Below are 6,000 nucleotides of genomic sequence, written 5' to 3'. Positions count from 1 at the left end.
CCCTGGACCTGATGGCTTACATCCTAGGGTCTTGAGGGAAGTGGCAGTGGGGATTGTGGATGCTTTGGTAATAATTTTCCAAAATTCTCTGGACTCGGCAAAGGTCCCGGCAGATTGGAAAACTGCTAATGTAACAACCTTATTTTAAAAGGGTAGTAGGCAGAAGGCTGTAAATTATAGACCAGTTAGCCTAACATCTGTGGTGGGTAAAATTTTGGAGTCTATTATTAAGGAGACAGTAGCGGAACATTTGGATAAACATAATTTAATAGGACAAAGTCAGCATGGCTTTACAAAGGGGTTGTAGTCATGTCTGACAAATTTGCTTGAGTTCTTTGAGGACATAACGTACAAGGTGGATAAAGGGGAACCAGTGGACGTAGTGTATTTAGACTTCCAGAAGGCATTCGACAAGGTGCCACATAAAAGATTATTGCTCAAGATAAAGAATCACTGGATTGGGGATAATATTCTGGCATGGGTGGATGATTGGTTATCTAACAGGAAGCAGAGAGTTGGGATAAATGGTTCATTCTCGGACTGGCAACCAGTAGCCAGTGGTGTTCCGCAGGGGTCGGTGCTGGGTCCCCAACTCTTTACAATCGATATTAACGATTTGGAGGAGGGGACCGAGTGTAACATATCAAAGTTTGCAAATGATACAAAGATGGGAGGGAAAGTAGAGAGTGAGGAGGACATAAAAAACCTACAAGGGGATATAGACAGGCTGGGTGAGTGGGCGGAGATTTGGCAGATGCAATACAATATTGGAAAATGTGAGGTTATGCACTTTGGCAGGAAAAATCAGAGAGCAAGTTATTATCTTAATGGCGAGAAACTGGAAAGTACTGCAGTACAAAGGGATCTGGGGGTCCCAGTGCAAGAAAATCAAAAAGTTAGTATGCAGGTGCAGCAGGTGATCAAGAAGGCCAACGGAATGTTGGCTTTTATTGCTCGGGGGATAGAATATAAAAACAGGGAGGTATTGCTGCAGTTATATAAGATATTGGTGAGACCGCACCTGGAATACTGCATACAGTTTTGGTGTCCATACTTAAGAAAAGACATACTTGCTCTCGAGGCAGTACAAAGAAGGTTCACTCGGTTAATCCCGGGGATGAGGGGGTGGACATATGAGGAGAGGTTGAGTAGATTGGGACTCTACTCATTGGAGTTCAGAAGAATGGGAGGCGATCTTATTGAAACATATAAGATTGTGAAGGGGCTTGATCGGGTGGATGCGGTAAGGATGTTCCCAAGGATGGGTGAAACTAGAACTAGGGGGCATAATCTTAGAATAAGGGGCTGCTCTTTCAAAACTGAGATGAGGAGAAACTTCTTCACTCAGAGGGTAGTAGGTCTGTGGAATTTGCTGCCCCAGGAAGCTGTGGAAGCTACATCATTAAATAAATTTTAAACAGAAATAGACAGTTTCCTAGAAGTAAAGGGAATTAGGGGTTACGGGGAGCGGGCAGGAAATTGGCCATGAATTTAGATTTGAGGTTAGGATCAGATCAGCCATGATCTTATTGAATGGCGGAGCAGGCTCGAGGGGCCGATTGGCCTACTCCTGCTCCTATTTCTTATGTTCTTATGTTCTTACGTAAACAAGGTGGGTCTTATTGCTCTGGTGTCAGTCTGGTTGTAGTGCAAATGAAAACTAATATGTTATGGGTAAGTAAACATCTCACCTAACCCAAAATAAGTGGGAACCGCTTTGAAGCCCTGACCCTGTTTTGCATAATAGCTCACACCCTTCCTATGGAGAGACAAAGGTCTAGATTTCTACAATCTGTTTGATTTGAAGCATTTAGAAAACATCTACAGGCTCCAGACCTCAGGTTTAACTATTTAACTGGATTGAAGGTTCATCTCTCATTGCCCCACTCTTGTACAGTGTTATATTACAACTCACTCGACATAGCTGAGGTGTCCAAATATATTTGCTGTTAAAGTATGTTGCTTTTCCTTTAGGCCTTGTTTCATTTGGGTCCTTGCAGGGATTGTACACATCAAATCACAGAATGTCACAAGTGGCAGTATTATTAGTGGAGATGGACGAGGAAGCTACACTGAGTGACTAGCTCGGAGTCTCAGTGACCGAGAGCAGCAGTATTATTAGTGGAGATGGACGAGGAAGCTACACTGAGTGACTAGCTCAGAGTCTCAGTGACCGAGAGCAGCAGTATTTGAAACATTATTACCTTTGGCGGCATTGTCAATATCAATATGAAATCTGCCAGCTAGTTTTAAATCCCGAGCAAGGTTTCCATTCACATTGACCTGCCCCGTCACTGGACAGGACGAGCACCTTTCGAAACTGTTTGATCAGATCACAGGTACAAAGCATGCTGGACTTTTCCAAAGTATCATTATTGCAACAACTTTTCACCCGTTGATATTTGAATCTGGTGTTGAACTTCTGAAAATGGGGAGCAGGAGTTTGAAGGAACTCTTTGCTCTCATCTTTTCCTCTGTGCAGTATCATTGAATCACAGACTCTTACAGCACAGAAAGGCCATTCAACCCATCATGCCTGTGCTGGCTCTGTGAAAGAGCTGTCCAATTTAGTCCCACTCCCCAGCTCTATCCCCGTAGCCCTGCAAATTATCCCTCTTCTCCCACATGTCCAATTGCCTTTTGACAGTTCCCATGGGATCTGATTCCACCATCCTTTCAGGGAGTGTGTTTCAGATCTTAACAACCCTCAGTGTGAAAAAATCTCTCATTTCCCCTCTAGTTCTTTTGTCAATTATTTTAAATCTGTGTCCTCTGGTTACTGACCCTCCTGCCACTGGAAACAGTTTCTCCCTATTTACTCTATCAAAACCCCTCATGATTTTGAACACCTCTATTAAATCTCCCCTTAACCTTCTCTGCTCTAAGGAGAACAATCCCAGCTTCTCCAGTCTATCCATGTAACTGAAGTCCCTCATCCCTGGAACCATTCCAGTAAATCTCCTCTGCACCCTCTCCAAGGCCTTGACATCCTTCCTAAAGTGCGGTGCCCAGAATTGGACACAATCCTCCAGCTGAGGCCTCACCAGTGATTTGTAAATGACTTCCTTGTTTTTGTATTCAGTGCCCCTATTTATAAAGCCGAGGATCCCATATGCTTTTTAACCCCCTTATCAACTTGCCCTGCCCCCTTCAAAGATTTGTGAATATGTCCCCCAGGTCCCTCTGCTCTTGCACCCCCCTCAAAATAGTCCCATTTAGATTATACTGCCTCTCCACGTTGTTCCCCCCAAAGTGCATCACATCACACTATTCCACATTAAAATGCATCTGCCGTGTGTCTGCCCATTTCACCAGTCTGTCTCTGTCCTCCTGAAGTCTGCTGCTATCCTCCTCACTATTTACTACGTTGCCAAGTTTTGTATCATCCACAAACTTCAAAATTGTGCTCTCTATACTCAAGTCCAGGTCGTTTATATATAACAAGAAAAGCAATGGTCTTAATACCGACCCCTGGGGACCCCACTGCATCCTTCTCTCCAATCAGAAAAACATCCGTTCCCCAATACTTTCTGCCTCCTATCCCTTAGTCAATTACGTCCCCAAGTTCCCACCGTCCCTTTAATCCCATGTGCTTCTATTTTCTGAATAAATCTGTTATGTGGAACTTTATCAAATGCCTTTTGAAAGTCTATATATACAACATCTACTACACTACCCTCATCAACCCTCTCTAATACTTCAGCAAAGAACTGTCAGGTTAGTCAGACATGAATTGCCTTCAACAAACCTGTGCTGGCTGTCCCTTATTAACCTGGACTTCTCCAAGTGACAATTGTCCTTGAAAATGGTCTCTGGTAGTTTTCCCATCACTGATGTTGGACTGACTGGCCTGTAGTTATCGGGTTTAGCCCTCTCCCCTTTTTTCATAGGGGTCTAACATTTGCAATCCTCCAGTCCTCTGACACCATTCCCATATCCAAGGAGGATTGAAAGATTGTGGTCAGAGCTTCTGCTATCTCCACCGTTGCTTCCCTCAGCAACCTAGGATGCATCCCAGGGAGCTCTAGCTTTGGATGTCCCATCATTCCTCCTTATGGGAATAAGTTCAGTTTGTACCTGAACTATCTCCGCCTTGAAGGCCTGCCATTGCTCATTTACTGGATTCTTGGCCAATCTTTGTTTCCAGTCCACCTGTGCTCGATCCCTTCTCGAATCACTGAAACTGCCTCTCTTTCAGTTGGGTATTTTCACCGTTGATTTTTATTTGTCCCTTTCCGTAACTACTTTAAACCTAATTATATTATGATCACTATTACCCAGATGTTCTCCCACTAAAACACACTCCACTTGCCCCACTTCATTCCCCAGAACTAGATCCAGCACTTTCCTTCCTCGGGCTAGAAACACACTGATTAAGAAAGTTCTCCTGTACACATTTTAGGAATTCCCCCCCCTCCTTGCCCTTTACACTGTTTTTTCCCGGTCTCTATTCGGGTGATTGAAGTCCCTGACTGTTACTGGTCTATTATTTTTACATGTCCCTGAAATTTGCCTACAGATTTGCTCCTCTATCTCCTTCTCACTATTTGGGGATCTGTAGTGAACACCCAGAAATGTAACAGCTCCTTAACTCTAACCAGATAGATTCAGTCTTTGCACCTCTCGTATATCGTCCCTCTGTAGAACTGTGATATTATCCTTGATCAATACTGCCACCCCTCTCCATTCTTTTCCCTTCCCTATCCCTCCAGGATATATTGTAGCCGGGAATGTTTACTTCCCATTCCTGCCCATGTCTAAGTCCGGTCTCCGTTAGACACTGGATCATAACCCCATGTGGCAACTTCTGCCTGCAGCTCATCACCCTTATTTGTGACACTCCTCACATTAACACACGTGGATTCCAACACCACGCTGGTCGGCTTTGCTTCCTTCCTCCATCTAATTCCTGCTCTTTCTACACTATTCTTTGTTCTGTTACTGTTTGTCCCTCCAGTTTTCTATTCACCTTGTCTCTCTCCTCTCTGCTGCCATGTCCTGGTTCCCTCTCCCCAGTAGTTTTCATTAATTTATAAACATGTGATTCATAGAAACACTGACAAACTAGTTAAAACCATCATGGTGGGAACATTGAGGAAAACATCCACTTCTCAGATCAAACTGACTTGGGCTTCACTGAGTTAGACTTTCACTATGAAATTCTAAATTAAAAAAACACACTAACTTAGAAAATGATTTTTTGGGAGGCTGAGGTTAAAAGAAGATCATCTCCTGAACACCAATCTTTAGCCTGGATTCTATCAATTGAAATGTTTCTCTGATTTAAAGGGTGCTATTTATTTTAGCTGATTTTATTCAACACATGGATACTTCTGTTATATTTCTGCAAAATAAGAGTTTCAGTTTGAGGCATTGCTATGAGTAATTAACTCTGGTTAGCACAGTGCTTAATACACACCTCAATCAATGCTGGTTCCTGCTAACTCCAAGTGTCGGTGAGAACATAAGAACATGAGAAATAGGGGTGGGAGTCGGCCATTCGGCCCCTCAAACCTGCTCCGCAATTCAGTAAGATCAAGGCTGATCTTTGACCTCAACTCCACTTTCCCGCCCGATCCCCATATCCCTTGATTCCCAGAGAGTCCAAAAATCTATCGATCTCAGTCTTGAATATTCTCAATGACTGAGCATCCACAGCCCTCTGGGGTAGAGAATTCCAAAGATTCACAACCCTCTGAGTGAAGAAATTCCTCCTCATCTCAGTCCTAAATGGCCGACCCCTTATCCTGAGACTGTGTCCAATAGTTCTAGACTCTCCAGCCAGGGGAAACAGCCTCTCAGCATCTACCCTGTCAAGCACTCTCAAAATTTTATACATTTCAATGAGATCACCTCTCATTGGTCAGTTGCTCCTTACTCTGTGTGTCAGTGTGGGCGCAGTAGTAGTGACATTCGTGCCTTTCATTCCTGTTCATCGAAGATAAATTTGAAGAGAGTGGTCTAATAATAATCAAACTGTATTGTCCCATTACGAGTTTG

Source organism: Heptranchias perlo, chromosome 10 (genome assembly GCF_035084215.1).
Source record: "Heptranchias perlo isolate sHepPer1 chromosome 10, sHepPer1.hap1, whole genome shotgun sequence".
Taxonomy (NCBI): Eukaryota; Metazoa; Chordata; class Chondrichthyes; order Hexanchiformes; family Hexanchidae; genus Heptranchias; species Heptranchias perlo.
This window is presented reverse-complemented; position numbering follows the sequence as displayed.